Genomic DNA, 22,676 nt, shown 5'->3' on the forward strand with positions numbered 1-22,676 from the left:
GCAGAGGTCAAGAATTATAGTTATCCAGTGACCCTTTGAACAAGGCCAACATCAACTCATTTTCTTTAATGAGAAAAGTGTTGACCTCCCCAGAGTCAGTGGCCCCAGATTAAACAGCCTCTGGAAACATGTGCTTCCCTAGACAGGGTCAGGGCTGAGGCAGGGCCCTCAGATGATTTGACATGATTGGTGATTTCAGCTCTCATTCCCTTCCCTTTGGCACATGTCTATGTTTATAGGTGATTAAATGACTTTTTAAACAAAAATATCTTGCACTGTAGGGTTTTCATCTAGGTCTGGGTCCCAAGAATGCCAGCCTCAATATTTGTGAAAGAATAAATCATTTATTTATAAGCCCAAAAGGTTGGAATACTCTGCTGAGCAGAACACATAGTCGTCCACTAATCATATTTTTTCAACGTTTCTTTCAAAGGAAAAGATAAATTATCCTTTCCTCTGCTAAAATGATAAAAGAAAGAAGTAAAGGCTTTCTCTGAGAGGCAGAATTGTATGTAGAATATAGGAAAACATACACCTCTGCACATAATACTAACTCATGAATGTTGGAGGAATCAATGAAACATAAAATAAATTTATTCTCTCAATCTGAACAAATTATGGAAATAAAATGGGAGTTACCTATGATGGTTAATTTTATGTATCAACTTAACTGGGCCATGGAGTGCCTGGGCCCAAATGTCTGGCTATTTGCTGGAACTTTATTAATCTTCGATAGTGTTTCTGGATGAGACTGACATGTGAATCAGTAGACTGAGTGAATCAGATTGTCCTCCCCAATGGGGGTGTGTCTCATGCAGTCAGTTGAGGGACTGAAGAGAACACAAATGCTTACACTCCTGAAGGTAGAGGAAACTCCTCCTGCCTGATTGCCTTGAGCTAGGACATTGGTTCATTCCTTCTTTTGTACTTGAACTGAAACATTGACTGTGTCTTGGTCTTGAGTCTGCCAGCATTTGTCCTAACCAACACCATTTGCTCTCCTAGGTCTCCAGTTTGCCTACTGCAAATATTGAGACTTGTAAGCCTCTATAATTGCATGAGCCACTTCCTTACAGCAAGTCTGTAAATACATAAATAAACATGCATCCTGTTTATTCTGTTTCTCTGGAGAACCCCAACAAACAAAGATTTTCTTGCCATGAAATGGGATGGTACTGTAACAAATGCCTAAAAATGGAGAACTGACTTTGGAATGAGGTCAAGAATAGAGGCTGGACAATTTTGGGAGTGCATGTTAGAAAAAGTTCAGATTACTGTGAAGAGAATGTTAGTAGAAATATGAATGTTAAAGGTGATTCTGGTGAGGACTCAGAAAGGAAAGAGGAGAGCTAAAGAGAAAGCTTCCATCTTTTGAGCAAATATGTGAATAATTAAAACAAAATGCTGGTAGAAATGTGGATGTTAAAGGCCATTCTGATGAGTTCTTAGATGGAAATGAGGACCATGTTATTCAAAACTAGAGAAAAGATGCTCCTTGTTGTGAAGTGGCCAAGAACTAGGCTAAACTGTGTCCTAGTGGTTAGTGGGAGGTAGAACTTGTGAGCAATGAAATTGGATATTTAACTGAGGAGATTTTTAAGTGTTGAAGGAGCAGGTTGGTACCTTTTGACCACTTATAGTAAAATGCAAGAGAAGAAAGATAAATCGAAGAAGGAATTATTAAGCAAAACAGAATCCAAGCTGGGCAATGATGTCCTCCTCAATTTCAGAAAGCAGGGCCCCTGCAGAGAGCCAAGTGTGCCCTGCCATCCAAGAGAGTGAAGGGAGTGGGAACACCTTGATGAACAATAAAGTGACACTTGCCACCCAGTGGGCCTGGAAGGTGTGGTATTGAGCCCAACAGGATTATTCTTGAGACTTAAGGTCTAATGGAATTTACCTTGCAGTATTTTGGCCTTGTTTGCCACCTGTCATCCCTTTCTTCCTTCTCATTCCTCCCTTCTGGAATGGGAATGTTTATGTGTATCCCACCATCCTACTTTGGAAGCCCGTAACTTGTTTGGTCTCACAAGATGAATTATATCTGAGTCTCACCCATATATGATTTACGTGATATTTAGGTGAGACTTTTTCCTTAGACTTTAGAGATGATTTTGGAATAAGTTAAGACTTTGGGAGGTTGGGACAGTTGATATGAAATGAATGTATTTGCCTGTGAGAAGGATATCAATTTTGGGAGCTGTGGGAAGAATGTTATGGACTAAATATTTGTATCCCTCCCCTCCAAATTTATATATTGAAGTCCTAATTCCCAATGTAATGTAATTGGAGATAGGTCTGTGAGGAGGTGATAAAAGTTAAATGAGGTCATGGGATGGTGCCCCGAAAATAAGAGGAAGAGACACCAGAGTCCTCTCTCTCTCTGTCTCTGACATGTGAAGACACAATGAGAAGGTGCCATCTACAAGCTAGAAAGAGTTCTCACAAGAAACAAAATCAGCTGGCACCTTGATCTTGGACTTCCCAGTCTCCAAAAATGTGAGAAATAAATTTCCATTGTTTCAACCACCCAGTCTGTGGTCTTTTGTTATAGAAACCCAACCAGGCTAAGACAGTGCCCATTTCATTATTTCACAGAAGTTCTAAATAGTGTAGAGATAACAGGACAGCAAAGCATTTGATCACTGCCTCATGCAGGATCCATGTAAAGACTTCCGTATTCACTTCAGTAATGCCAATCATGTGATCTGTGCTTGGTACTGAGAGTTAAGTGTACAATTCTATGATACATCATCTGTATATTGCATTGTGTGTTTACTACCCAAAGTCAAATCTCTTTCTGTTACCGTATAGGTGACCCAATATATAACCATATTTGTTTCCTGACTGCCTCTCCTCGGGACTTCAAGCAACAGCATCAGACATGAAAACAATCGTCTTGCAAAAACTGCTCAACCAGTTCCCACTATTGTGAAATCCCTTAAAACATACTTACACGTATGCATAAATCTTCCAATGGTTCTGCTTCTCTGGTTGAACCCTGGCAGGTACTCAGGATAAAACTCTTTCAAGAGGGTTAGACACCAGGTGAACATTCAATGAAATGAGTAAAAGCCTCCACTCAGATCAGAAATGTGCAGTTAGTAGAATTCCTGATCCTTCTATAAGCAAATAACTTCCTTAAACTTCACTGGAGCCAAACCAAAAGAAATGAGCTGATACAGAAAACTCTTTAACTATACTCAAAGTCATTTGGTAGTAGCTTTTAAATATTGATAGAGAAATACTCTCCTCTCAGACACAGGAAAACAGAAGTTCAAAAGCTTAAATAAACGTGTGCCTCTGGCTGTGTTAGAAGGCAGTTCAAGGTTGAGATTTCATAACACCCATATGGTTCCAGTTAGAGTTGGATGCATGGAGGAAAGCTGTGATGTTTATCGGACTGACTTCCTGAACTCAGATGGAAGGAAGTCATTCACATGATGTATGCTAGATACTTGTTGATTTCATTCTGCCCAATGACTTCCCACAGAGAGTATAATACAAAAATAAACACGGAATAATGTGACCTATAAGTCAGTGTGTGTATACACACACATACACAAATAATAACATTTCTATAACACTTTGGTTGTATTAATTCAATTCGTCACCAACATAACCTCTGACTAGGTAATATTATAGCTATTTTTTCAGAAAAGTAAGCAACGCACAGTGGGATTAAGTGACTTGACAGGGTGACACAGAAGTATCTGGTAGAGTGAGAGCTCGGTAGCCAGTGCAGTCCAGCCTCAGGGCTTCTGTGCCTATGCACGCTGCTGTGCTCTCTTCCTTCAAGAACATAATACCAGGGGTTGTGTAAGCGTGAAAACCTGACCTTCACAGTTCTTAATAATCTGGCTACAAATTGCTTTTTCTACTCCATCTTTCTCTTCTTTGTTATATGTTACATTCCTTGTGTTCCAGAAAAACTTTGTTTTTTCTTTACCATTTCTTTGTTTGTTCACAGCAAATAGAATTCTCAAGTAATTCAGATAATCATGAGAAAATCAAGATACCTCCATAAATTCCTGAAATTCATCCAATCCTTTCTTCCTTTGCATTTTTGGCAATGCTATCCTGCTTCCTTTAAAAAAATATATATTGATTTCAGAGAGGAAGGGAGAGGGAGAGAGAGATAGAAACAACAATGACGAGAAATAAAGAAAATAATGAGATCGGCCCTGACCAGGAATTGAATCATGACCTCCTGATTCATAGGTTGACAGTGAACCTCTGAGCTCTGCCAGTTGGTCTGGTGATCCTGCTTCCTTTATGCCTCTTTCTATCCCACCCTCACCCACTCTGGGCCGCTGCAATTTCTAGAAATTCTACCCATTTATTATAGTTTTGTTTGAACAACACTTCCTTCAGGACACCTTTCCTGAGTACCCTATCTGGAGGCAATCTCTCTCCTCAGAATTTTGACAGCACTATGTTTACAGATCACAGTATTGTACCATAATTTTTATAATTATTTTGTTTCCATGTTAGCAGATTTTACATTGATCTACATTACAACCTTAGCCACAGTTGAACATCTGTCTTGGCATGCTGGTATTGCACTCTATCTGTCTGTGGTTGCTCACTGCCTCTGCTCTCACACTGAGAAATAATAAAAAAAGGTGCCATAGAGTTCTCTACACAGGAAACCCTCCCTCACTGAGCTCCTGTAGACAGATGTGACCACTGTGAAGGCCAGTTAGTTTTTCTTTATAGCAGGGACATGGCCTTCTTGCCTTCTCTGTGAATCTTCTTTAGATATTCCCAGATGATAATGCCTACTGTTGCTTGCCAAGTATTTTATTAATATCTCTGCTATACTATTAGTACATTCTGAGAGTCCTCTGATTACACTATCCATCCTCCAATAAAGAGTACTTCCCTGAGACTAGGAATGTATTTTCATCTCCACATGCTCATGATTCCTGAAACTATACATTGCATGTTCACTAATTTTTTTTTTTTTTAACTTTTAAAATCAACTGTCTTTGGGTATAATTTACATAAAATAAAATACATAAATTTTAAGTGTACAGGGTGATAAGTTCTGACAAATGTATACATGCATCCCCCAGTCAACACTCCTATCGCCCACTGGCTTCTCAAGGTGAGGAGAAATTAGTCATTGACATGGCTTAGAATCACCAGTATGCGGTGATAAAAATAATCTTATTTTTTGGTTCATTTAATTTTGTTTGAAAATATCTACAGACAATGTACCCTGGTTACAGGCCCATACAGGGTGTATTGTCTGTTTATGCTTGTAACCAGGGTAGATCACACCCACTGCTTAGTCTTGGAACACCATTGCCAACACTCTTGCTGCTCAGCAGGGCATGCCTCCACCCTGGCTTCTGGAAACCACCTACCTCCTTCCTGCAATAATAGATGAGTTATCTGTCCTAGAACTGCATATGAATGAAATCATATAGGATATACTCTTTAGTGACTGCCTTCTTTTATTTAGCATCTTGTTTTTGATATTCATGCACACTCTTGTGTGTAGTATTAGTTGATTATTTCTTTTACTTAATTTTCTGTTGTATGAATGTATCACAATATTTTAAGCATTCTCTTATTGATGTACTTTGAGATGTTTTCAATTTTGGCTTTTTAAAATAAAGCTTCTATGAACATTCTTGCAGAGGTCTTTTTGTAGATATTTCTTAAGCACACATTTAACTGAAGACACCACCAAACAGTTTTCCTAAGTGATTTATAATTTTTTACTCCCATAAGGGATGTATGAGAATTTCAGTTGTTCTACATTCTCATTTACATTTGATGTTTATGCTTTAAAATTTTTAATATTCTAGTGGCTATAAAGTGGTATTTTGTTATGGTTTTAAGTTAGTTATCCAATGATAAATGATGTAGAATATTTTTTCACCTGCTTAATGGCCATTCATTTATCTTTTTTTAGTGAAATGTCTGCTCAACTATGTTGCTAAATTTTTTAAATTGGGTTGTGTTTCTTCTGATTATTGCATTTAAGAGTTCTTTATATATTTGGGATGTGGGTCTTTTGTATGTGTATATGTATTGTAAACATTGCATCCCAGTTTATAATTTACTCATACATTTGCTTAGTAATATCTTTCAAAGATCATAAGTTTTCAATTTGATGAATTCAATTTTTTCTTTTTTATTGCATTTATTGGATTGATATCTATAATAATAAAAGTGTAATATGCTAATTAGACCAGATGTCCTTCCGGACAAAGCCAGGGCTGCGAAGGAAGCCTGGGTCCTGGGTGCCAGAGGGAAGCCAGTGCCGGCAGCCAGGGGAAGGAAGGCCTACTCTTGCACAAATTTCATGCATTGGGCCTCTAGCTGGTTAATAAAATTATATAGGTTTCAGGTGTGCAATTCTACATAATACATCATCTGTATATATTCTATTGTGTGTTCACCACCCTGTCATCACCATTTATCCTCCCTATACCCTTTTCTATCTCCCCCAATCCCCTTTACCTCTGGTAATCACCATACTGTTTTCTGTCTATGAGGTGTTTTTTGTGGGTTTGTTTTGCTTAATCCCTTCACCTTTTTCACCCAGCCTCACAATCCCCTTTCTCTCTTTTAGATGTCAGTCTGTTCTCTATCTATGTGTGTTTCTATTTTGTTAGTTTATTTTGATTAGATTCCACATGTGAGTGAAATCATATGGTACTTGTCTTTCTCTGACTGGCTTATTTCACTTGTGTCTTGTCGAAGAAATGTTTGCCGAACTAATGTTGAAAAGATTTTTCATCTATATTTTTGTATAGGAGTTTTATCGTTTTACAATTGCTATTTAGGTCTTTGACACATTGAGCAATAATATTTGTCTATGGTATAAAGTACGAATAAAGGTTGATTTTGTTTTCTAAATTTCAGAACTCTTTGTTGAAAGTACAATCTTTTCCTATATTGAATTACCTTGGCAACTTTGTCAAAATCAGTTGATATATGTGTAGATTTACTTTGGAATTCATCTGAACTATATATCTATTCTTATGGCAATATGATATCTTGATTCATGTAGTATTTTTAGTAAGTCTTAAAATCTGGTAATGTACACTCTAATCTAGATATCTCTTTAAAATGTTTTTATATATTCAAGGTCCTTCTCAATTCCATATAGTAATTTTCAAATTACCTTGACAATTTATACCCCCCCAAAAAAATTGGGATTTTAGTTGAAGTTATATTGAATCTATAGAAAAGTTTGGGGAGAATTGACATCTTAAAAATAATGAGTCATTTGCTGCATGAGCATGACATATCTATCCATTTATTAGGTTCATTTCTATAATCAGTATTTGCAATGACCAGCATACAGCTCTTGGTTGGCATGAAATTTTAAGCTTTATATTTATGCATTTCATGTTTTTTGGTGTGGTGCTTTTTATTTTAATTTCTAATTATTCAATGCTAGCTTCTAGAAATATATTTGATTTGTGGATATTGGTCTATAATCTGTGATCTTGCTAAAAATCACTTATTAGGCCTACAAAATCTTTATAGATTCTTTGGAATTTTTTGTGTAGATAATTTCTCCTCTTTTTTTTGGTGAATAGAGACATTTTATTTTCAATCTTCAATCTCTATACCTTTCATTTCTAGTTTTTGACTTATTGCACTGACTATAATTCTCAGAATGATATTAAGTAAGAAGTAGTAACAATGGACTGTTATGTCTTGTTTCTTATTTTGGGGGGTTAAAGCAATCAAGCTTTCATCATTAAATATGATGGTAGCTGTAGTTTTTTCATAGGTGCTTTTTTCAAATTGAGAAAATTCCTTTATATTCTTAGTTTGTTGAGTAAATGTTCAGTCTTGACCAATGTATTTTCTGCTCCTATTGAAACAAGCAAATAGTTTATATTTTTCAGTGTATTGACATGGTGAACTACATTGATTTTTGAATGTTAAACCAGCCTAGCATTCCCACTTAATTGTGACATATTTTTAAAACATATTTTGGGGTTCAATTAGCTACTATTTTGTGGAGGATTTTTGAATCTATATTTACTAGCATATTGGTCTGTAGTTTACTTCTCTTGCAATATCTTTGTCTGGTTGTAGTATGTGAGTAATGCTAGCATCATAAAATGAATTGGGGAACTCTGCTATTCTTCTGTTTTCTGTAAGAGATTGAATAGAATTGGCCTTTAGCAATACTTAAAAATTATACCTGACTTCTTTTACTAGTTTGTGTGGTTTCTGGCATCTTTTTCTCCAAGGGAGAAAATGCTTGCATTTGCCTCTACTTAGGGTGCCTATCTTTCCTTAGAATTTAGGTTAGTTGATAACTGTGACATTAGTTTTGTGATTGTTCAAGAGAAGTTATGATTGTATATATTATCTAAGTACCAAGGCTAAAAATAATGAAATTTATAGCACTTTCTTCATATGAGGCATTATACTGAACAATATTTACTTGTATTATCTCATTTCATCATTAATATAATTCTATGAAGTGAATACCATAACTATGTTCATTTTAAATACAAGGAAATGGAGGGATGGTAGGTTAAGTAATTTGTCTAACAGCTTTGAACTAAATAATGGCAGAATAGGGCTTGATATCTGGACATGTGGTGTGAGAACCTGTGCTCTTAATCATCACATCAGAGCATCAAACTGCCTCCCATGAGTGTGTCCTTCTGGAGGGTGAAGCTTAATCTCATTTGCTTTTCTAATCTCCTATGTCAAACAATGCAGAAATTACAAAATTGCTTTAAAGAATAAGCACATCATTTAATAACTATTATGTAAAGTCTCATATTTTCATTAGAAAGGGTCCTAGTAAAATTTTTTAATATAAAGAAGAGGCTAATAAAACAAGAATGAACCTTTAGGTAAACTAACATCTGGTTCTTTATAAAAGACAGGTTAAATAACCTGTTAATTTAGTGGGTTAGGCTTTTTAAAGTGTGCTCATATTATCTTTACTTTTCATATCAAGAGCAAGCTATCCTAGACCTTTTTCTCATTAAACTTCCTACTCCATCCATGTCTCCATCACCCTTCACCCACAGATCCTCTTACACGGCAAACATAAGATGACCTTATCTAAAGTTTTCAGCTTTCTTCATACCCACCGTAGGACTCATCTAGAGGCTCACCCGTCATTCAACTTTTTTACTTTTTTCCAAGAAAGAAATGTACTTATCCATTTCCCACAATACAATTGGCATATAAGTCTATGATACCTCTTTTTTTTTTAATGAAGACAATAAAAAACATCATAAAGTGTCAGTTCAAGGGAGATTCAATGACTTTATTGAAGGTAATGATATTTCTTGTTTGTATCTTCAGCACAGGGTCTGTCATACAGTAAATATACAATGAATATGTTCTAAAACAAATTGAAATAAGACACAGGGAGGATTTCTAGCTCAGAGCATTCCTAAAAAGTAAAGACTGGGCAATACAGTTAGAAATTCTAGGCCGCCCAAGGAATGTTGGAGACCCCAGTCCTCTGAAGGGGATGGAGAACTAGACAGGAACTGGAAATCAATGTTTCCTCCTTTGAATTCAGTCTCTTGCAGGTGTTAGAATCTATGGTGTTGCCCTCTGTGGAGGCTGACAGTTCACCTCTGTTTTTGTTCAGATTTATTTTTTGGAGGTTGATCTTTTAGATTCTAAGATGCCACCATCCTTATGGTAAAAGGAAAGGTAAAAAGAATTAATGCATCTTAATCATTTTGAGTATCTCAAGAGTACTTCAACTTTCAAATTTGCATAAATATTTATTACTTTTGATGTTATCTCAGCACTTGACACGTTTTGCACAAATTAGGAAAGTAGTGAGTGATGATAGTTTGTTGATTAAATTTTTTTTAAAATGTGTATTTCTGAGAGACCTACTAAGACCAGAATCCATTATTATAACCAACCAGCTGAGTAAAGTAATTTGGTTTTCTCAGCACCCAGGGTGCAGAGACAAGAAACAGATGGTTTAATTGATCCCAGAGAAGGAATTTGCTAGGTTTAGTGGGGTGAGACACATGAGGTTTCTGATGAGAATGCAGAGGGAAAGTTTGGTCCATGCTGGATAAGGAGTTAAGCAAACAGGAAGAGCCAGTGTGGAAGGATCAGGGAACTAAAGTGTAACAGCATTGAAGAGATTTGATCTGAATGATTAATAGGTTGATGACTACAATTAGAAAGTCCTAATCTTAACATGGAATATTTTGAAGTATTTAATTACCAAAGGGCAAATGTGCTAGGCATTGTTTGATAAGGTGGAATTATCAAAGTCAGTTCTAAGGTTTATTTGACCTCTCCTTGAAGTTCCTTTCTGCACCATAGTGAGAGAGTTCAAGTAGCCCGTGGAGACAGGCTTCTCTCTGAGTCCTGTCCATCTCATACCATCCTAAGCAGGACGCCTGAAAACAATGAGGAGGAGAGGATGTAGTAGGCTCAGTCCTCACATTCTCAGGGAACCTCTTCTAGGCATCTGCCAGATTGTAATGGGCTCTGGAACTGACTGCTCTCAGCTAGCACATCCTATCAACCCTGGTCTATTCACTCTGGACTGCGCTGGTCATAGAAGATGCCAACTGGCCTGTGCTCTTGGAATCTGGGGCAGCTCCAGTCCTTCTCCTAACTGAGATGTTGAACCCAATCTTTATTTGGAAACTGCCCATCTACTTTCCTCACCCATATTTTGGCCTTAACTCTTCTCCCTGAAAAGAAGAGAGTTGGGTATTTTCGCTCCTTTCTGTGTGCTAGATGACTTCATAGCTGAGGTTCCCTGCCCTTAAAGAAATTTAATGTCCTTTAAACTCTTTTGGTTTAACTAGACGTTCAGCCATCTTTTCTGTGAGTGTATTCCATTTATTTGTTTTTCAAGACCTTATTTAACATCTCTTGGATCCATTTCCAAAAGTATCTGCTGTTTTCACTTTTAGTTGGAAAGATCTAATAAATTAATCCACACTTAGAGTATTTTATCTCATTTATTATTTACCTCAGGAAGGCTTGAAATATTTTTCTAAAATCATGGCAACAACAAAACCACATAAACAAGTGGGGTAAATATTTTAGAGCAGAAAATCTTTCCTTGTGTTCTCAAATCATAATAGCTAGAACTCAATGGGTTAGGATGTAAGTCATTTATGCCTCTTCATTAGGTATTTCAGAGCAAGACAAGACTAGCCTAGGAATTAGTCTAGCAGGTAATAGTCCTTATTCAATATAGCAGCTCAAAATGTCTAATAATGAAGGTCATGGATGATTTCTCCTCCTTGAAAATTGCTGCTTAATTTGTTGACCTTTCTTGGGACATTTGGATAAAACATGTCCCATGATAGGAAATCTCTTGTAGTCATTTTAATGTGTGTTCTCCCCTCCTAATAGGATACTGATGTCTATCAAAATGGGAAGCAAGGGGACTGTGTTGTCAGAGAGAGAGAGAGAGAGAGAGAGAGAGAGAGAGAGAGAGAGAGAGAGAGGCACTTTGGAACAAAACCTGAGACACCCAGCAAGCACGCAGGATCCCAGAGTTAGCAGCTCTTCCCCATGTCTTAAGAAACAGCTGGTTTAGTGAAGTGAGAAGCATTTTGTTCTCTAAGCAAAAAACTTCAGGGCATGCAGGTTTGGGAATCTGTGAAGTTACTTTGCATATTCTGAATTAGTTGCTTTTACTTTCACATGAATTAATTTTTTATTCTCTCATAGTGTGTTTGCTTTGAAGATTTTGTCTGTTTTCAAAGCCTTTTTTTTTTTCACTTGTTGTTAGGCATTGATTTAAAATTGTTTTTATTCCTAAGTAAAAGTTCTTGAGTCTCCAACTTTTCCTATGCCCTGGGAAAAATGCTTCAGATTTATGGACATTTGGCCAAACTTCACACCAGTGTTTCTTCAAACAGACACATCTATGATGACTAGTTTTCAAAGATGAAACTCAACACTCTGGACCATGCGCTAGACAAATGCAATGTCCTCTAGTTTGGAGCCCACACAAAGGTTACCCTCCCATTGTACAAGTGAGTGCTAGGAACAACTTCATTGCCTTTTGTGATGGATGTTGGTACAATGCCCCAAAAGCTAGCAAGGGTAAACCAACTTCAGTGGGTATCAATCAGGGATGTCCAATAATATGGTAGGGCCATGGCCAGAGATTACTAGTATGAGGATGAGGTATCTCTAACCAAGACCCAGGGACATTGTTTAACTCTTCCCTGGTGCCAGGACAGTGCAACACATGAACCTCCCAGGGAACTTAGGTCAACATTGGGCTTAATAATAGATAAAGGAAAGGGGAAGAAACCTCTCAAGACTGAATATGTAGTCCTGAAGTATTTAAGTATTAGAAAGTGACTGAGATAAGAATTTTATTTGAAAGAGCACTGAATTACTCTAGAATTATTAAAATTGGATAGAATAATAATTTTCCACTCTGCGGTGATTCAGAGCTTTAGCAAAAAATTTAATTTTGATATAGGAAATAAATAATAAATTTATATTTAGGCAATTCAAATATTAATGTGTACATGTAACATGCTACATATATATTGTCATTAACTTTTTTTACAATATCAATTAGCTTGCATCTCTATTTTATGGCTCACCTTGTTTATTTCTTTCCTCTCAGGAATTACATTCTGTACTGACACCTAATACCACTGTTTCATATGAGAGCAAAAAGAGAGGGGGAAAAAAACACATTTGGAAGCACTGAGTGAGGGCATATTCAGTCCAAGCTCAGGCACTTGCAAGACCATATTGGTAGGAATTGAAGACTTACTGAATGTGGGCCTTGAGAAGAAAGGATAAAGATGATACTGATGCTGTACATCTTGGTGTAACTCTTCTCCCTGAACTTAGGGTATTTTCGCTCCTTTCTGTGTGCTAGATGACTTCATAGCTGAGGTTCCCTGCCCTTAAAGAAATTTAATGTCCTTTAAACTCTTTTGGTTTAACTAGACGTTCAGCCATCTTTTCTGTGAGTGTATTCCATTTATTTGTTTTTCAAGACCTTATTTAACATCTCTTGAATCCATTTCCAAAGGTATGGATAAACATCTCCATAGTGGCTAGAAGAGAAGTCAGTTCAGTTTTACTTAATCTTACTTTTGGTCCTACCTTCATGTACTGTTTTCTGGCTTTTGCCTTTGCATAAACAAGTTAAGATCAGTAACATTTAAGTTAAGTTTGGTTCCATTTCCTTGACTGCTGCTCTTAAAACCCAGACATAGTTAACTCTGTCATTATTAATATTAGACATTCCAATCATATGGTCTAGCACTGCACTGTCCAATAAGATAGGCACTTCTTACAGGTGGCTATTGAGCGTTTTCTGTATAGGGAGTCCAAAGTGAGATGGCCTATAAGTATAAAATACACACTGGATTTCAAAGATTTATTACAAAAGAAGTAAAATGTCTCCTTAATACTTTCTTATATTTATTATATTTTGAAATGAATATGTTTTATGTATGACTTCATTTGTTTCTTAGTACTTTAAAAATGAGTTTTAAATGAGTATAGTAAAATAAAAAATCACATAGGTGATTGCATTATATTTCTATTGAACAGTGCTTTCTAGAACACTTCCCAATTAATTTGTAAGCATCTGTTCTTAATCCTAGAATAGTCACTAATGTTACTGGCATTTAAAGATAAGAAATGATGTGACAATGAAAATGGAGAGAAACCTAAATAAGTGACTTGAGTGTGATCTAAGTTCTCTAGGAAGAAGACCAACGTGACTTTGGCAAAACCTTGCCACTTTTCCCTAGGCTCCGATTGGCTTTTTTGCTACTCTTGGCAGATGACCTTTTTATAGTCCTAAACTTTCCTCTCTCTGTTCCAACTTAAATATCCATCCAAGAGAGTGGTTCTCATGTTTAGCAGCATCAGAATTGCCTGAGAAATTTATTAGAAATGTAATTATGATGCATTAGTGATTCAAACACTCAGCAGGTGGAGCCCAGCAATCCCTGTTTTAACAATCACTGTCTATTATTCCTCTGCAGGCCCATGTCTGAGAACTACTGCTCCAGGAACTCATATTTAACATGTTGGTTGTCTTCAAGGTCAACAAACTGCTTCTCTTCTCCAGTTCCTTAGTTCTAATTAACCTTTCTCCTTGAAACCAAGGTGTACAGCATCAGTATCATCTTTCTCCTTTCTTCTCAAGGCCCACATTCAATTCCTACCAATATGGTCTTGCAAGTGCCTGAGCTTGGACCGAATATGCCCACTCAGTGTTTCCAAATGTGGGTTTTCCCCCCTCTCTTTTTGCTCTCATTCCCATTGCTGTCTACTTTTTCTGCAATGCTCTATTTTGATTAACTTCTTCCCACTGGTTAGGACGTGTTCTATACTCTCAAGACCTTACCCATATCTATCATCTCAGTGGTCAAATTAGCCATTCTTAAAGGTACAGATCAAAAACCACTTCCAGGAGGTTTTCAGTAGTCTCTGATGGGCAGTAATTTTTCTCTTGCTAAGTTACACAAAATATCGACCTCTTTTGACCTTTAATTTTTTTTCTGTCTCTTTTATTTCTGTACCATTTTTTATTAGTGCATATGTCTTAACCTTATAGTAAATTATAAGTTTCTTGAGGGGAAGATTCATGTCTGATTTATGTTTTAACCCCTAATAAGTAGGAAAGGGGGAACTAATATTTCTCACATCTACTCTTGGTTCAGGGATTTGCACTTTCTGTTCCATGTACCTCATATATTCTTGCCCCTGTATCTCCATGGCTCTTCTCCTCACCTATTTTAAGTCTTTTCTTAAGTATTACCTTGCAAAGAGACTGTCTTCCCTTTCTTATCCTTTTTCATTACTTTACTTTTCTTCATATCACTTATTCCTGCCAGACATATATATGTACATATATAGGATGTCCTAAAAATAACACTTTGAATAAGTATAGAGGCACTTTTATTAAAATACACTTCATTTTCAAAATTGTGCTATCAGCTGTTAAAGTGTGTATACATTTTGGAGGACCCCTTGCATAGGGCTGGCATATACACACTGTCTCTTTTTGTTTTTCTTTGTGATCATTACTAGATTTCAAATACCTTCCATTAGAATTTTTTGTTGAATGAATGTGTATAATTCCTGAGTCTCAATCGCTGCATCTTGAATGTTTGAACAACTATATGTATCAGTAAGAAGTGTAGGAAAATAAATGAAGTGACAGAAAGACATCAGGCAACCCAGTAACTGGTAAGTATTTTCATTACCATTAACCATTAATTATTTCATGAGCATGTACTGTTTGGGGGTTCCTGCCGTTTTGTCCTATTAGACTGTAAGTTGTCCGGAGGCAATGAATTGGACAGTTAACCCTTGCACATCAGAAAGATATTCGGTAAATGATTGCTGAACACATGACCTTAGCTCATTGTCTGGATTGTAGCTTCCTTACTTGGAAGACAAGAAAATTAAAATCGCCAAAATCTTTCCAGGCTTTGCCCTCTCACAAAACAATGTGTTAGAAACCCCATGTTCTAACAGTCTGGGGGCAGAGGTCAGAGTATACAGACTCGGCTCCTTTTGGTGACACATTCCTACTTAAAATCTTCACAATATCCTGTCGGAAACAGATACTGTGCCTCTTGGATGTGACATGTACAAAAGCCCCCAAATATCCTCTTAGTCTTCTCTATATAAAAATACATATCTTTCCTCCACTTCCTCTTGTTTGAACTCAGTTCTTCTTTCTGCCTTTCTGGATCTCACCCCTACTGTATTTTTGTGATAAATCAACATTTTACAAATCGCTGAAATCGTGGTATCATTTGGTGTGGATTGTGCTGTGCAGTGTTTCTGAGAAATTATGTGACAATCGAGGCTCGTTACTGCATTCTAAATTAGGTATTTCGAGTGCAAGAAGAAAAACAGTTGTCTGCAGAGCTGGGCTGGAATTCTCTTTGCTGGGTCTTAAATCTCAGCACGTGTCTCTGTGCACGCCTGTGCTCCTCTCTGCTATAATTTCAGTGAACTTTCTGCTGGTTCCTGCAGATCCTACATTCTGTCTGGCTGACTAATGATCAGGTCCCTTTTTTCTTGAGCCATCCTATGATTTCATCACATAAATAGTAGCTTGGTTTCTTTCCCTGAATACTTGGAATGCTACCTTTTATTTGGATTGCTGCAGACATCAGTAGAATAAGATCTGAGTCATAATTTATTTGGCCTGTTTGAGGACAGAAAAGCAGAGGCACATTTCTGATGAGAAGGGGGTGTGCTTCTAGGGAAAGAAATTATTCTAAAACTAACTGCAAACATTGTCACACTCAGGTCAGGACTGCAACCCTCAAATGCCTATAAAGTCTAGCTGCAAGTGTAAAACTAGTGAAGAGGGCCGAGTGGAGGGTGGTGGAAGGCAGGTGCATGCACCTGAAAAGGGGCAGCCATGCTTGGCTTTGGGCAATTATGGCCAGGTTGACCCACATGGACCCGCTACTGCCAATACTTCCAACTTTTCAAGAGAAAAATCTAAGTTCAGATTTTAATATGAATTTTTCTGACGTGCTAAACAAAATACGTTGGTGGCCAAAGGCTATTGGTTTACAATCTCTCTGTACATCCCACAATTCTAGCTTTTTAAAATGAAATTATCCAATAGGATACTACCATTTCTCTTAAGTGTTCATGGAGAATACATCTATCAGAATGATGCTATGATAGGATGCTATGATAGAATCTAAAAGGCAATAAAATTTGCATCAATTGCCAATATGTGCAAGACAGTGTGGGAGATACAAAGCTGTTTAAGGCATCATCTTTTCCTTTCCTCAAGGAGGTAATTATTTAGTTAAGAGAAAGAGAGTATATTGTCCTTCCCATAAAGTGCAATTTCTCCAAAACAGGAAAATTGTAAATGCCTAGGAAATATTTCTATAAATTGTAAAAAATTTCTAGGAATTCAAAAGAGATGTTGAAGATAAATATAAGGCTGTGTTGATAAATGTAGAACTTATACTGCAGAAAGCATAGCTTAGACATGGATAAGAGGATAGGAGAGGAGAATTTCAGGTAGGGAGAAATATTGCAAAGCTGGGATGGCATAAGACATTATTTGTGTGTCAATGAGAAAACCAGTCTTGGAGTTAAGGGTTTATGTTGAGAAGGAAGGGGGCAAATTTTGCAATCCAAGTCTGCCCAAAACACACACACACCACCTTTTGAAAACTTTAATGATAAAGCCAAAAACTTTGCGCCATTGAGTCCTGGCTGTGAAGGTGGACACTTCAGGCTATCTTAGGCCATGCCTACCTAATACTTTAATTTGAATTAATTCTTTTTGTTTTGATTCTCTCTATTTACCAAGCAATCCTCTGATTCTCAATTGACATTACTGTGAGCTTATGAGATTGATCATAGTAGATAATACCTGGGTCACAAATACTTTTGACCCAACTGTTTTGATCCATCTGACTTAGTTCTTTGGTCCAAAGATATGTATGCTATTTCATATATATAATATTTTCTCTTAATGATATATATGTATGTGTACATTATCAACTTTATACATACATCAACTGTATACATACATAAGTATAGTTAATTATACATATACTAGAGGCCCAGTGCACAAATTCGGGGCAGATCGGGGCCGGCCCTGTCGGGAGGAGGAGACAGTGGGAGGTTGGCTGGCCGGCCCGCCCTGAACAGGGCCAGGCCGGCTGGGTGGAGGAGTTGCAGGCAATTGGCCAGCGGGCCCCGCCCCCGATTGGGGTGGGGGGCCTATTGAGGGTGGGGCCAGCCATGGGGAGGAGCTCTGGGTGGCGGGCCAGCCTTCCCTGCCCCAAAATGGGGGAGTCAGCAGCCAGGGAAGGGTCCATGGGAAGTAGGTCGGCCAACCCCACCCCTGATTGGTATGTGGGGGGGGCGATCAAGGATGGAGCTGGTTGGGGAGAAGGGCTGCAGGCTGATCGCAGTGGTGGGGGCTGATCAAGGGGTGGGGCCAGCCTTGGGAAGGGGCTGTGGGCGATGGGCCAGCAGGCCCACCCCAGAATGGGGTAAGAGAGGCCAATCAGGGGCCAGCAGCCTAGGGGAGGGGCCATGGGTGGTTGGCTGGTAGGCCCTGCCCCTGATCAGGGTCGAAGCTGGTTTGAGGGAGGGGCTGCAGGCTGTTGGCTGGCCAGCCCTGCCCCCTATTGGGGTGTGGGGGCAAACAGGGGCAGGGCCAGCCAGGGGGAGGGGCCATGGGAGGTTGGCCTGCCAGCCCCACCCCCATATTGGCCTGTTTGCTGGCCGCAGTAGGCGTCATAGCGACTGGTCTTTCTGGTCGTTACAGCGTTACAGTCGCTTGCTTTTTATATTTATAGATAATACATATATAGTTAATGATAGATATTTATGTGTGTGTATATCATATCTAATAAAGAGGGAATATGCTAATTGACTGCCCCACCCTCAAAGATGGTGGTGTCCACAGCCAATAAGGAGGGAATATGCTAATTGACTGCCCCGCCCTCAAAGATGGTGGCACCCACAGCCAATAAGGAGGGAATATGCTAATTGACTGCCCCGCCCTCAAAGATGGTGGCATCCACAGCCAATAAGGAGGGAATATGCTACTTGACTGCCATGCCTTCAAAGATGGCGGCGCCCACAACCAATAAGGAGGGAATATGCTAATTGACTGCCACACTCTCAAAGATGGCGGCACCCAGTTCCCTCAGCCCCCCAGCTGCCCAGGGCCTGCCCGAGGCTCAGGTAACAAGGGCCGGCTGAGGCTGGCGCTGCCGGCAGTGGCAGCAGCATAGGTGTGATGGGGGCGGCGCCTTCCCCTGATCGCCAGGTTGCCTCCCGCCCCTGAGGGCTCCTGGACTGTGAGGGGGGGCAGGCCGGGCTGAGGGACCCCCCCCACTCCAGTGCATGAATTTTCATGCACCAGGCCTCTAGTATATATATATATATTTAATGATGTACATATACATATTTAATGATAAACTTTTGCCAAACATTATTTTTAGATAAAATCTATTATAATAACTTAGTTCATTTTTCATTTCCCTCTAAAGGGCAGTCAAACTATTTTAGACTTTCCTTTTCTATCTTACCAAAATTATTTTCAGTAGAATCAATTAATTTTACTATGGCTTTGATTTGACCCCTTTTGAAATACACATTAAGTTTTATGTGCTATACGTTCTTCCATTTACAATTTTCATTTTTATGGTTATTATTTCTCCATATCTGATTTTCTGAGGTCAAAGTTAAGACTATGACTTTTGTTAAGATGTTTCCTTTTTCTGTAAATGTTTTGACAATAACAACATTTATAGGCCAGTCTAGCAGTTGATATTTTTATTTTATGTTAGTTCAACCATGGCATCTCACCTCAGTCCTAATCCTTCTTTTCAGTCATTAACTCATGTTTCCATAGAACTGAAAAAAGTGTCTTCAACAGCAGGATAGGTAACATTTCAACTCCTGAGCTATGGAATGGGGATGTGGGTATTCATTATAGAGGTCTCCACTGAAATCGAAGCAGAGTACAAAGCCTAGACTATTCATTCCTCTGCCCATTTTGTTGGAAGCCCTGAAATTCTTGGAGTGTTGATACTTTTAAGGGGAGTAATTACTATAACTCAAGATAATAGAGTTGAAGGCGGGAGGGAGAAATTTGATCCTGAGAAATCGGAAAAGAAATGCAAGGAAATGAGCTCTAGTACAGGACACTGCAGAGTTTCTCAAGCTGTTTATATTTAAAATAGAACAGCATGCAAAATGCAACCTTTTTTTTTTTTTAACATGTAGGTGTTGGGAAGCATTTCCTCTTTGGGGTGCGGGTGGTTGGCTTCTATTCGCTCCCTCTAGAGCTGTGAAGACTCTCTAACTTGGAGGCTAGTCTCCTCTCACTACATCTCATTTCCAAACTTCAGGAAGAATGAGGTGTCAGACACCAAAGTGATTTCAATTTGGCTAACAGTTTAAGAAATTAAACTACCTATTGCTTTGTAAAAGTTTCTTCCCTGAACAGAGCAATTGAACACTACTCAACTACTCATTTCAGAAAAGAATATTTAAACAATGGTTTTAAAAGTAATTGGAATGTCATTAATACAGACAAACTCAATGTCCATGACCCTTCACGTTGTCCTGTACTTGCTGCCTGTGAACTTCCTTCAGGAGAATCAGTTCTGCTTTGTACTTGCACACATGTTATCTCTTCTTCCTCTGTTTCCTCCATACATATTTACTCAAAGAGCTATTTTGTATTGAAATGATAGGAAGGTGGTCTTGGCAAGACAAAGAGACTGCAAAGGAATGAGAGAATTTGAAATGCTACAGAAAACCTGTATCTTTTTTAAAATGTGGTTTTAAATAGAGTCAGGTCTGCATTAGGGAAAGAAGGCAGATCTGTAGTTTATACGTTATACCTTAATTTGGGGTTTTCAGGTCTCTTAGGATTTGGGTAAGTTTGCCTTGGATGCCCTCCCAAGATTTCTGTGAATTTCTGGGAGGGAATTCTTACCCAGGAAAACTTTACCAAGTCAGAGATTTACATTTCAGTAGCAAAAAATCTGTTCCACATCTTTATTCTTAAATATCCTACAGCTAATGTATGTTTCTTGATCATCTGTCTCCCTTCTTGCCACCCTCCTTTTCCTTTGATGCTTCTGCTCCCTTCTAAGGAGAAAAATCAATCTTTCCAGTGTAGGTGTTTCCAGACTTCATGGCTTTTGCATGTCTAACTATTCAGCTAAACATGAAATTTCCAACTAGTTTTTAGATAACATATTATCCTTTTTTCAGGTACCTTATGAAAAACAATATGAGAAGTAGTTTAGAGAGAGTGGGGAATCTATATGTCTTCTTATAGCCTAATAACTGATGATGTTGGGTTAGTGTAATAGTCCCAGTGTTTGCCTCTCCATTGTGTTTTTTTTTGTCAACTTTCTCCATATTCTCTGGACTCTAGCCATACTGGCTTTCTTGATATCCATTAAATTTACTACAGTAGGCAGAATAATGGTACCCAAAAGGTGTCCACCTGTTAATCACTGGAACTTGTAACAAGTTAGGTTACATGCCAAAAGGAATAGAAATTGCAGATGGAATTAAGGTTTCTTATCAATTGACTTTAATTTACAGAGATTATATGGGATTATCCAGGTGGGCTCAGTATAATCACAAAGGTCTTTAAAAGTGAAGGAAGGAGGCAGAAGACCAGGTGAGATGTCCTGCAATAAGGATTTGACTGCCATTTCTCACTTCCAAGATGGAGGAAGGGGACCATGAGCCAAAGAAAGCAGGAAGCCTCTAGAAACTGGAAAAAGCAAGAAAATGATTTCTCCCCTAGAGCCTCCGAGAAGGAAAACAATGTTCATGCTTTGATTTAAAAAAAAATAAAAATATATATATATATATATTAGAGGCCCGTTGCACGAACCTTCCCCTGGCTGCCAGCACCAGTTTTCCTCCAGCACCCGGGACCCAGGCCTTCGTGCCAGGCGCAGCGGTAAGCCAAGCCTTGAGGCTAGGCTTCTCCGCTCTGGCTGCAGTGAAGCTTGGCTTCTCCACTCTGGTCGAAGTGGAGAAGCCAAGCCTCTTCAGTCTTCAGTCCTCAGTCTTCAGTCTTCGCTCCACGCCTGTGTATGCAAATTAACCTGCCATCTTTGTTGGGTTAATTTGCATACTCACTCTTGATTGGCTGGTGGGCATCATGAAGGTACGGTCAATTTGCATATTTCTCTTTTATTAGTGTAGATATATATATTGATTTTTAGAAAGAGAGGAAGGGGACAGATAGAGAGAGATAGAAGCATCAATGAGAGAGGTCATCGATCAGCTGCCTCCTGCACACACCTCCACTGGGAATTGAGCCTGTAACCTGGGCATGTGCCCTAATCATAATCAAACCAGTGACCTCTTGGTTCCTGGGTCAACATTCAACTGCTGAACCACACCGGCTGGGCCACACCTTGATTTTTATCTCAGTGAGTCCCATTGTAGGTGTCTGACTTCAAGAACTATAAGATAATAAATCTGTTTTGTTTTAAGTCACTATATTTGAGGTCATTTGTTATGGCAGCAAATAGAAAATGCATACATTCACCAAGCTCCCTCCCAGCACATGAACTCTGCACATGCCAGTTCCCCTGCCTGGAAGGTCTTTCCCTCTGTTTTCTAAATAGTTAACTCCCACTCATTTTATCTCAATTGGTCACATACCTACAAAAGATGCCCTGATTAGATCAATTGCTTATTAAATGTTCTTACTGAGTGTAACATATTTCTATTTTGAAGCATTTTTTGCAGTTGCCATTTCACCCTTCATATGTTGGATATTTTGATGAATATCTTTCCCCTCCACGATCAGTGCCTGCTTTAACTTCCCACTGTATCTCCAGAGCCTGGCATGGTAGTGGTCACACATTAGAAGTTTAATGTCCCAACATCCTACTGATTTTAAAGTGTTGAAGGCTAGTCTTAAAGGTCTTCCCCATTAGGAATATGTTGCTTTACTTGGCATGTGATCAATTTTCTTCCTATACTACCAACAGAATTTGACCTTTTTTTATAGATACCTTATTGTCTTATAGCCTCAAATCCTTGAAGTCCACTTCATCTGGCCTTCTAGCCTTTCAGTCTTTTCTTTCATTTATCATTTCCAAACACCTCCTGTTTCAGTTTCATTAATCTAATTTTTAGAACTCCTGATTCTGTTATCTTTGTTTAAAAACTATTGATTATTT

This window comes from Eptesicus fuscus, chromosome 10, assembly GCF_027574615.1.
Source record: "Eptesicus fuscus isolate TK198812 chromosome 10, DD_ASM_mEF_20220401, whole genome shotgun sequence".
NCBI lineage: Eukaryota > Metazoa > Chordata > Mammalia > Chiroptera > Vespertilionidae > Eptesicus > Eptesicus fuscus.